Source organism: Anolis sagrei, chromosome 2 (genome assembly GCF_037176765.1).
Source record: "Anolis sagrei isolate rAnoSag1 chromosome 2, rAnoSag1.mat, whole genome shotgun sequence".
Lineage (NCBI taxonomy): Eukaryota > Metazoa > Chordata > Lepidosauria > Squamata > Dactyloidae > Anolis > Anolis sagrei.
Genome location: NC_090022.1, coordinates 27,577,957 through 27,590,167, shown reverse-complemented (window position 1 = coordinate 27,590,167; position 12,211 = coordinate 27,577,957).

Below are 12,211 nucleotides of genomic sequence, written 5' to 3'. Positions count from 1 at the left end.
CTCCCCAGATTCGAACCACCGATCTTTCAGTCAGCAGTCCTGCCGGCACAAGGGTTTAAACCTCTGTACCACCAGGATGGCATTTTCTCAAACTGAGAGTAAGTGACCCACCCAAGGTCACCCTGTGGGTTTACATAGGAATCGAACCCTGGTCTCCAGAGTCATAGTTCCAACATACAAATGACTGAACCACTCTGGCTCTCACACATATTTGCCAAATTCAGGGGAATGGGACTCTCAAAATTATTAAGCACAGTAAATAACCTTGTAAAGCTAATATATGTAGAAGCAATGTACTTCTGAGTACCCAAATTGGTGTTCTGTGTTAGAATAAATGCAATCCTCAGAAAAAGAGCCAGAGAGGCATACTGGTTTGTGCACTGGATTTAGATTCAAGGTGTGCTCAAATCTTCACCTAACCATAGAAGCCCACTAAGTGATCTTAGCCTCAGAAGAAAGCAAATGCAAATCCATGAGCCAACAATATGATGCAGCAGCTTAAAAAGTCAATGGGATTTTCGCCTGCATAAATAGGAGTCTAGTGTCTAGATCCAGGGAAGTCCTGCTACCCCTCTATTCTGCCTTGGTCAGACCATACCTGGAATTATACTGTGTCCAATTCTGGGCACCACAATTGAAGGGAGATGTTGACAAGCTGGAATGTGTCAAGAGGAGGGCGACTAAAATGATCAAGGCTCTATAGAACAAGCCCTATGAGGAGCAGCTTAAATAGCTGTGCATGTTTAGCCTGTAGAAGAGAAGGCTGAGAGGAGACACGATGAGGGCCATGTATAAATATGTGAGGGGAAGACATTGGGAGGAGGAAGCAGGCAAGTTTTCTGTGGTCCTGGAGACTAGGACATGCTACAGTGGCTTCAAACTACAGGAAAGGAGATTCCACCTGAACATTAGGAAGAACTTCCTAACTGTGATTGCTGTTCAGCAGTTGAACTCTCTGCCGTGGACTGTGATGGAGTCTCCTCCTTTGGAGGCTTTTAAGAAGAGGCTGGATAGCCCTCTGCTGAGGGTGCTGTGAATGTAATTTTCCTGCTTCTTGGCAGGGGGTTTGACTGGATGGCCCACGAGGTCTCTTCCAAGGCTATGATTCTGAAGAAATCTTTCCAAGAAAACCTGTGATAAGGTCATCACAAGTCAGGAACAACTTGAAGGCACACCGCAAGAACTAGTCTTCAGTTTAGATCTACATAGAACAATTATTGTCCAGTCTTCAGTTTTCCACCGTTAGGTTTTCCAGAGATCACACAAACTATCAATCTGCCTTTCTTGAAAGAGAAGTGCTGGTTATCTGCTTCTGGTTTTGAAATATTGCGGCGGGGGGGGGGGGGGAGTCTTTTCATGTTACATCAGCACAGAGTGCTACTGCAGTCTAGTATTTGAAAGGTGAATTGCTGCTCCCGGAGGCTTCTAAAAAAGGTCAGTAACCCCACTGAATTGGTAGTTCAAAATAGAAATTGAGGGCTGCCTCATCCTAGAAGCATCTGCCTGACAAGCTGCTGGAAACAGAGCCCAGGGGAGACATTGTGGTCTTAGGGGGAGTGCAGCTGATAATTTCAGACTCACATAATCAATGCAATATGTCCAACATCTCCTGTTTTATCATTCCTCGTGATTGCACAAGTGGTGCACAAGATGCCTTCATTATCTACCACTAAGTATACAAATTAGTGGCAACCTTCCAGATCATTTTGAATTTCAAGTGTGGCATTTTTTTTCCCAAGCTGGTCACTCACCTCTGGCAAACAGTAAAAACATGACAGATGGACCAAGCCAGCTGCCAAAGAGATGGACAATCACAGAGTAATGAATATCCGATAGATTAATTTTTTTTCTTCCTACGTGGAGATAATATCTGTATAGCGATCAGAACAGGGAACAAATGTCTGTGTCGCAGTAGCTTTCTCCCAATTGCCCAGATCAAATAAATGCTTGTATTGGGATGTGTACAAAGCAGCTTATGGACTTTTTAGGAAAGATAAATAAAACGGTTTAATGGAAGGGCTTTTTACATACAGTCTGGCAGCTTTTCTTTCAAGGGACGAGGCTGTTGCTTTCTGATGAAACACTTGCCTTGAAGATTCAATCTTCAGAAAGGACCAAGACCCTACGAGGGGCATTCATTAAAGATTTCCCCTGACCCACTTCTTGTGGACTGAGAGCAATGAAACTTGGCACCGTATGAGTCCTTCTCTACATAGGTGCCACCTAGGGACACACAATTCTCCCATCTTTTTAAGCAACTGTAAATACCTCGCTTGACAGGTTTCTCCAAAAGTCACGTTGTAACTTCGGAAACCAGAGTCTCATCATCGGAAACATGCTTGCCCTTCAAAAATAACTTCATTGTTGGAAAAAGGTAGAAGTCCGATGGTGCGAGGTCGAGTGAATAAGGGGGATGCGGTAGAATTTCAAAGCCACAGGAGCATGCTTCCATTTGGGCAACAGGTGAGTTGTGAACTGGTGCATTGTCTTGCACAAGGCGGACACCTTTGGTGAGCATTAGGCTTGCTTGGTCCACAAAAAATGGTTCAAAACTCTAGGTTCTTGTGGGTTTTTTCAGGCTATAGAGCCATGTTCTAGAGGCATTTCTCCTGACGTTTCGCCTGCATCTATGGCAAGCATCCTCAGAGGTAGTGAGGTCTGTTGGAATTAGGAAAAAGGGTTTATATATCTGTGGAATGGCTGGGGTGGGGCAAGGAGCTCTTCCCTGCTGCAGTTAAGTGTGAATGTTTCAGCTGATCACCTTCATTAGTATTTGAAGGCCTGTCTGAGCCTGGGAAAATCTCTTCCTGGGAGGTGTTAATCTGTGCCTGGTTGTTTCCTCTCTGTTGTTTTGCTGTTGTAATTTTAGAGTTTTTTAATACTGGTAGCCAGATTTTGTTCATTTTCATGGTCTCTTCTTTTCTGTTGAAATTGTCCACATGCTTGTGGATTTCAATGGCTTCTCTGTGTAGTCTGACATGGTGGTTGTTGGTGTGGTCCAGCATTTCTGTGTTCTCAAATAATATGCTGTGTCCAGGCTGGTTCATCGGGTGCTCTGCTATGGCTGACTTCTCTGGTTGAAGGAGTCTGCAGTGCCTTTCATGTTCCTTGATGCGTGTTTGGGTCATGCTGCGTTTGGTGGTCCCTATGTAGACTTGTCCACAGCTGCATGGTATACGGTAGACTCCTGCAGAGGGGAGAGGATCCCTCTTGTCCTTTGCTGAACGTAGCATTTGTTGGATTTTCTTGGTGGGTTTGTAGATTGTTTGTATGTTGTGTTTCCTCATCAGCTTCCCTATGCGGTCAGTGGTTCCCTTGATGTATGGCAGGAACACTTTTCCTCTGGGTGGATCTTCATCTTTACTCTCGTGGCTTGTTCTCGGTCTTGCAGCTCTTCTGATGTCTGAGGTGGAGTCTCCATTGGCCTGGAGAGCCCAGTTGAGGTGGTTCAGTTCATCTTGGAGGAGGTGGGGTTCGCAAATTCTTTTTGCACGGTCTGCCAAGGCTTTAATGGTGCTTCTTTTTTGACTTAGGTGATGGTTGGAGTTTTTATGTAGATATCTATCTGTGTGTGTGGGTTTTCTGTAGGCGGTGTGACCCAATTGTTGATCTGGTTTGCGGATGACTAGGACATCTAGAAAAGGCAGTCTTCCTTCATTTTCTCTTTCCATGGTGAACTGGATGTTTGGGTGGATGCTGTTCAGATGGTCTAGGAACCTGTTGAGTTCTTCTTCTCCATGGCTCCAAATGGGGAAGGTGTCATCCACATATCTGAACCATATTGTGGGCTTTTTGGTTGCTGTCTCCAGGGCTTGTTTTTCAAAGTGTTCCATGTAGAAGTTAGGTATGACCGGGCTGAGAGGGCTCCCCATAGCTACTCCATCTTTCTGTTCGTAGAATTCATTGTCCCACTGAAAGTAACTGGTGGTGAGGCAATGGTGAAACAGAGCCGTGATGTCTTCTGGGAACCTCTGGTTGATGAGTGCCATGGTGTCTGCTACCGGGACCATGGTAAATAGAGATACCACATCGAAGCTGATCAGTTTGTCGTTGGTTCAAAACTTGTTTTGGATGTAGTTCAATTCTGGTGGCTCAATTCTAAAATCAATTTAAAATTTTAAAAAATTCAAAACTTTTTGAAATTTCTGAGACTTCCGAATCCTTTTCGTTAATGTTTTGAAAGTGTTCTTTCCTGTTTCATTGGGTGGTCTTTACTTTGAAAGTAGTTGTTTTACTCCAGAATCAATGAAAAGCAAGCATAGGAAATTCCTTCCTTCTCTGATTTAAGACTGGCTTCTCTGGCTTGAGCTGAGGCCAGGAAATTATTTCCTTCTCTGGTTTAAAACTGGCTTCTCTAGCTTGAGCTGAGGCCAGGAAATTCCTTCCTTCTCTGGTTTAAAACTAGCTTCTCTGGCTTGAGCTGAGGCCAAGAAATTATTTACTTCTCTGGTTTAAAACTGGCTTCTCCGGATTGAGCTGAGGCCAGGAAATTATTTCCTTCTCTGGAAATTATTTCCTTCTCTGGAAATTATTTCCTTCTCTGGCTTGAGCCGAGGCCAGGGACCAGAAGCAGGGAAAAGCTGAATAATTTCCAACTCACTTCCTGAGTCGTAACAAAAATGGTGGAAAAAGCTTTGGAAGGAAAGGGACTCCTGGTTTTTTTAAAAGGTAATTTTAACAAAATTATTCCAAGCAACGAGTTATCCATGCCTAGTGAGCATGCCATGTCTCTTGGTTTTGATAGCCTCCTGCAATTTCAGCAGTAGTGAAGCATAGTATGCCCCAGTGATCATGGTATCCTTTGCTAGGAAATCGATCAATACTACTCCATGCTGGTCCCAAAATACTGTGAGCATGACCTTGCCTACCAAGAGTTGGGCACGTGCCTTCTTTGGAGGTAGTAAATCATGTTGCTTCCACTGCATTGACCGAACTTTAGTCTCAGGATCATAGCAATGGACCCAGCTTTCCTCCTGGTTTCCATGGCACATCATCAATAGATCCTGAGAGCATTTGACTTGTTCCTGCTTCTGGAACGTTGTAAGTAGCCTGGGGACCCAGCGAGTGGATACCTTATGCATGGGAAGATGGTCTTGGATGATTTTTTCCATGGACTCCATACTAATCTTGACATTTTGGGCTAGGTGGCAAATGGTTATGTAGTGATTTTCCAAAATGGTGACCTCCACTTGCTGGTAGTGTTTTCTTCAATAGCAGAGTGGGGTCACCCTGGAATTGGAGCTATTTCCACCGAAGTCTGACCACATTGGAATTGACAATGCTAGGTCTTGACTGCATCATCATAATCCTCTTTCATCTCATCGAACGTCTCCTTTGGTATGCAGCCTTTCAAGTAAAGGAACTTGATGACTGCTCTGTATTCTGCTGGGTTCATTATCAAACCTCACACCACTTCAGCACCTGTAAAATCAAGACCATTATCAGCTCAAAGATGTAAATTGGCACGTAAACTATAGAGACTTATATCATTACACATGTGCAGTTTCAGTGTCCTGTGACAAATAGAAGTGGGTCGGGGAAATCTTTAATGAACACCCCTCATATCAGCAACTGCAGAACTACCAGGCGGTTGAAAATATTCCACATGAAGAGGCATCTTCTTGTATTTTTCTTCGATGTGTAGTCCAGTTTTCCTTTCCATCGTGGAATTCATTACCAAGAGTGTGCCGTGTGCATCGGTGTGACACAGGAAGAAACTCATGGATGAGATGGCTCACTGGCAACATGAGCTGGAGTGTAAGAATGAAGAGAAATATTTTCAACCCACAATATATATTTTAGAAAGTATTTAAGAGATATGGAAAGAAAGGCAGAGCAGAAAGACTTAGCAATCCAACTCAGAGCACTGGAGCACATTGATTTTACACATTAGACATAGAAAATAAGTTTTTCTGTGGCCTTGTCCCAGTTCTAAGAGGGAGAGGCATTATATAAATGATAAAAAATGGGGATGTTTTATTTCTATTTACATCAGTGTTTCTCAACCTGGGGGTCTGAATCCCTGGAGGGGGTCACGAGGGGGTTTCAGAGGGGTCACCAAAGACCATCAGAAAACATATATTTCTGCTGATCTTAGGAACCCCTTTGGCAGAGAAGGGTGAAGATCTCTCCGCCTGTCCTTCTTTTCCTTTTTGGAAACAGACAGCAAATCCTGCCACCAAAAGCCCTCCACTGTGATTGGCTGGCCTCTCAGCCAAGGGGAGGGCTGTTTCTAAGACTCTCAAGTGGAGAGGGGAGAGCAGGCATACTCAGTGCATGGCAGAGTGGTGCGCATGTGCAGGCAAGGGAAAGTGTGCAAGGCTGGAAGGAGGCTTCCACGATGGAAAGGGTTCTTTGGGGAAAGTTTGGCCCAATTCTATCATTGGTGAGATTCAGAATGCTCTTTGATTCTAGGCGAACTATAAATCCAAGCAACTCCAACTCCCAGATGCTGAGGTCTGTTTTCCCCAAACTCCACCAGTGTCCAGATGTGGGCATATTGAGTATTCATGCCAAGTTTGGTCCAAGTCTATCATTGTTTGAGTTCAGAGTGCTCTCTAAATGTAGGTGAACTACAACTCCCAAACTCAAGATCAATGCCCATCAAATCCTTCCAGTATTTTCTGTTGGTGGTGGGAGTTCTGTCTGCCAAGTTTGGCCCAATTCCATTGTTGGTGGAGTTCAGAATGATCTTTGATTATAGGTGAACTACAAATCCCAGCAACTACAACTCCCAAATGACAAAATCAATCCCCCCCAACCCCACTAGTATTCAAATTTGGGCCAAATTTCGTCCAGGGAATGAAAATACATCCTGCATATCAGGTATTTACATTACGATTCATAACAGTAGCAAAATTACAGTTATGAAGTAGCAACGAAAATAATGTTATGGTGTGGGGGGGGGGGCATCACAACATAAGATACTGTATTAAGGGGTTGCGGTATTAGGAAGGTTGAGAACCACTGCTTTACACAGCAAAAAATCTACCCTAAACACAGATATCCACATTACATAAACAATATTCAGAATTTTAAGTAATTTTCTGCCTGGAGAAGCTTGCCTGGTGATATTAACATTGGCATTAATTCCATAAATTAAAGAGCCACCGAGCCCATTTGTTGCCCCCAATGGGCAAACTGGTAGTAATATTGTCCTGAACTAATTTCTGGCTTCTGTTGCCGCTTCTCAACCATTGCCCACCATGAAGGAAAAGCGGCCTCCGGGACTCCGAAATGGGCCTGCGCTCAAACCATTTGCATAATTGACATAGCTTGATGAGATTAAATGGGTTTTGTATGTATATACACATCAGTCTTAGTGGTTTATTATATTAGTTCTGCTAGCACACTGAATGCATGTCTATTTGTCCAAAGAGCAACATGTACCAAATGTAATGTTAATTTTTAAAAAGCTGGTTACCAAAATAGACCTCACAACATCTGAGGATGCCTGCCATAGATGCAGGCAAAACGTAAGGAGAAAATGCTTCTGGAACATGGCCATACAGCCCGGAAAACTCACAACAACCCAGTGATTCCAACCATTAAAGCCTTTGACAATACATCAAAATGGAATCGTTTGTAGGGAGGCATAGAAAGTCTGACTTCCTATATAGCAAAGGAGGTCTCATACAATTGATACCAGTAGAATTAATGACAATAGGTGATATGTGACTGGGTACAATCCAACATAAATGCTTCCACGCAAGTCTCTTAAAAGATTGGGAGCTGTGCAGCATTCGTTTTCATGCAACAGTCCCTTCATTTCAATGTGGGATGCAACCTAATGCAAGTTTTAAATGAATCAGTCACATGAAATCTGGTTGACTGATCCACAAGTTGGAGTTGCAGGGGGAAAACCAACCTTCCTTCTGAAACCAGAAGCGTATTCTTTGTTTTGGGATGAGTCACATGGCATAGCAGCAGGCATTGTCTTGGAGAAAAGCATCCTACCTGCCAGTGAGGGAGATGTGAGAATGTCTCATAAGCTAACACTTGCTTTCTGCTGTTTCAGTTAATCCTCAGGGCCAGCTCTGCTATGGGGCAAAATCAGATTATTGTCTCTAGAGACTGATGCTAGGCAATAGAGAGGAGAAGTGAAGCCTCGAAAGAGAGAGCCGAGTGGCTCCATGGGACGCACCTACACTGTAGAATTAATACAGTTTGACACCACTTAAAATTGCAATAGCTCAAAGCTACGGAATCCTGGGATTTACAGTTTGACAAGGTATTTAGCCTTTGCATCGTCAAAGGCTTTCATTGCTGGAATCACTGGGTTGCTGTGAATTTTTGGACTGTGTGGCCATGTTCCAGAAGCATTCTCTCTAACCTTTCATGTGTCTTCAAGTCGTTTCAGACTCAGAGCAGCCCTAAGTCTAAAGTGTAGGGCAGGAAAAGGACCTTGGAGGGCCACATGTGGCCTGCGGGCCTTAGTTTGGGGACCCCTGTTCTATAGCATTGAATCATGACAGTTGAAGTGGGATATTAACTCTATAGTGTAGTCATACTTATACTCTGCTCTTTACTTTCTAAACTAGACTTTAAGCCTACTGAAACAACAGACCACTGAACTACAGACCACCTGCTGCAATGCAATCTGAGCCCTGCTACGTGCACAATGGAGGACCTTCTTATAGTAACACCAAAGGCACTCCAAGTAGCCAGCTACTGGTCAAAGGACATTTAATCAACTACCAAGCTTGCAAACTTTGTGTTTTGTTTGTTTGTTTTTAATGCAATACAACTGTTTGGTTTACTTCTGACACGATAAATAAATAAAAATACTGAAACAATGTTTTGACTTTTGTGCTTTTTTGTTGTTTATTCTGTTCAGATATCAGCCAGCACGCCAACGCTTTAAATCAAGAAATAGTTTTCTAAGATCTACAGAGATACTTATAGGAACACCTCAGCAAGCGAGAGTCCAAAAGTGGCAGGCTAAAACCTGGAACCTCAAGCCATGGCTGATACCAAATGGGAACACCCCCCCACCCCCCACCCCCACCCCCGTGGGCACACAGAAGACTGGGCAACTTGGAAAGTGCTGAACAGACCATGCTTTGGCACCACAAGATACAAAGCCAACCTTAAGAAATGAGGCCACAAAGTGGAGTCCACGATATGTGAGAGTGGAGAGGAACAAACCACAGACCACCTTCTACTATGCAGTCTGAGCCCTGCCACATGCACAACTGAGGACCTTCTTATAGCAACACCAGAGGCACTCCAAGTGGCCAGCTACTGATCAAAGGGCATTTAATAGAATGCCAAGTTTTTAAACTTTATGTTTTCTCAAATACATTGGTTTGTACCTGATACTATAAATAAATAACTGCCTCCACATTTTCTCCCTATATTTGCCAGTTATCAGTCAGTTTGGTTGCCATAATCTTTTTTTATGTTTAACTGCAACCCAGCCTTTGCACTTTCTTCTTCCACCTTGGTTAGAAGGCTCCTCAGCTCCTCCTTGCTTTTGGCCATCAGAGTGGTGTCATCTGCATATCTAAGGTTGTTAATGTTTCTTCCAGAAATTTTAACTCCAGCCTTAGATTCCTCAAGCCCCACACGTTTCATGATGTGTTCTGCATACAAGTTGAATAGGTTGGGTGAGAGTATACAGCCCTGCCTTATGCCTTTCCCAATCCTGAACCAGTTGGTTGTTCTGTTGTCTGTTCTTACCGTTGCTACTTAGTCCTTATACAGATTCCTCAGGAGCGAGACAAGGTGATTTGGTATGCCCATCCCACCAAGAACTTGCCACAATTTATTATGATCCACACAGTCAAAGGCTTTAGAATAGTCAATAAAATAGAAACAGATATTTTTCTGAAACTCCCTGCCTTTCTCCATTATCCAGTGGATATTGGCAATTTAGTCTCTCGTTCTCTGCTTTTCCTAAACCCAGCTTGTACATCTGCCAACTCTCTCTCAATGTGTTGCTGGAGTCTACTTTGCAGGATCTTGAGCATTACCTTACTGGCATGTGAAATAAGTGCCACTGTACAAAAGTTTGAGCATCCTTCAGCATTTCCCTTTTTTGATATAGGGATATGAGTTGATTTTTTTCCCAATCTGACAGCCATTCTTGTGTTTCCCATATTTCCTGGCATATGACATGCATAACCTTGACAGCATCATCTTTCAAGAGTTTAAACAGTTCAGCTAGGATCCCATCGCCTCCTGCTGCCTTGTTGTTAGCAATGCTCCTTAAGGCCCGAATGGCCTTAAGGACTCCTCAGGATGTCTGGTTCTAATTCACTCACCATGCCATCAAAGCTATCCTCGATATTATTACCCTTCCTATACAGATCTTCTGTATAGCATTGCCACCTTCTCATTATCTCTTCAGCTTTTGTTAGGTCCCTGCCATCTTTGTTTTTGATCATGCCCATTTTCGCCTGAAATTTACCTCCAATGTTTCTAATTTTCTGGAAGAGGTCTCTTGTCCTTCCTATTCTGTTGACTTCTTCCACTTCCATGCATTGCTTGTTTAAAAATAGTTCCTCTTCTCTTTTGGCTAACCTCTAGAATTGTGCATTTAATTAAGTGTTATCTATACACATAATAAAAGGGGGAAAATATGGGTGTATGTGGCTGGGGTGCTCACTTACACGGCCAATGCTAACAGCTAGGGGAAAATAATGAGAGCTCTTAATCTGTATTGCTTGTGGGCTTCTCAAAACATCTGGTATGATCTTCTATTCGGCAACATCTCCAGACTGTTGTTCTCACTCACCTGGCTGCCTGGTTCCTGGGCCATTCCTCGCCACTGAGCTGCTCTGTCCAGGAGTTGAGGATCCAAAATATGTCACTGGCGCCCTGGGATTCACAGCTCCCCAAACATGTTGAGGCTCTGCCACATCAACTGCTTCCTTGGTTCCTGAAAGAGAGGAAGAGGTCAAAGCTGGATCAAATGACAAGTGTTGTTTCCCTTTTCTCCAACTATTTGGAAAGGAAGACCCCTTCAACGCTGCTCCGTTGGCTCCTCTGGAAGGCTTTGCTGTCAATGGGGAGGGAGTCATTTTGGGCAGAGAAAAGGATGAGGGAGATCCAGTAGCTCCACAAAGAAGTCTAGCAGATGTATTGGCAAAGGCTTTCATGGCCGGAATCACTGGGTTGTAGGTTTTTCGTGGCCACCCCCAGCTCCTTCAGAGTCAAGCCTGTCACTTCAAGGATGCCATCCATCCATCTTGCCCTTGGTGGGCCCCTCTTCCTTTTGCCTTCCACTTTCCCCAGCATCATTGTCTTCTCTAAGCTTTCCTGTCTCCTCATGATGTGGCCAAAGTACTTCAACTTTGTCTCTAGTATCCTTCCCTCCAATGAGCAGTCAGGCTTTATTTCCGGGAGGATGGACTGGTTGGATCTTCTTGCAGTCCAAGGCACTCTCAGAACTTTCCTCCAACACTACCGTTCAAAAGCATCTATCTTCCTTCACTCAGCCTTCCCTATGGTCCAGCTCTCACATCTCTAGGTAACTACGGGGAATACCATGGCTTTGACTATGTGGATCTTCATTGCCAGTGTGATGTCTCTACTCTTCATTATCTTATCGAGACTGGTCATTACTCTCCTCCCAAGAAGTAAGTGTCTCCTGATTTCCTGGCCACAGTCTGCATCTGCAGTAATCTTTGTCCCTAGAAATACAAAGTCTGTCACGGCCTCCGTGTTTTCTCCCTCTATTTCCCAGTTGTCAATCAATCTTGTTCCCAGAATCTTGATTTTTTTGGATGTTTAGCTGCAACCCAGCTTTTGCACTTTCTTCTTTCACCTTGATGAGAAGGCTCCCCAGCTCCTCCTTGCTTTCAGCCATCAAAATGGTGTCATCTGCATATCTAAGGTTGTGAATGTTTCTCCCTGCAATTTTAACTCCAGTCTTGGATTCAGCAAGCCCCGCACATCGCATGATGTGTTCTCCATACAAGTTGAATAAGTTGGGTGAGAGTATACAACCCTGCCGTACGCCTTTCCCAATCTTGAACCAGTCTGTTGTTCCATGGTCACTTCTGACTGTTGCTATTCCTCAGGAGAGAGACAAGGTGGCTTGGTATGCCCATCCCATCAAGAACTTGCCACAATTTATTATGATCCACACAGTCAAAGGCTTTAGAACAGTCACTAAAACAGAAATAGATGTTTTTCTGCAACTCCCTGCCTTTATTATTTTATCATGCTCCAAAATCTGAGTGGATGTCACCATGAGGAGGGGGCA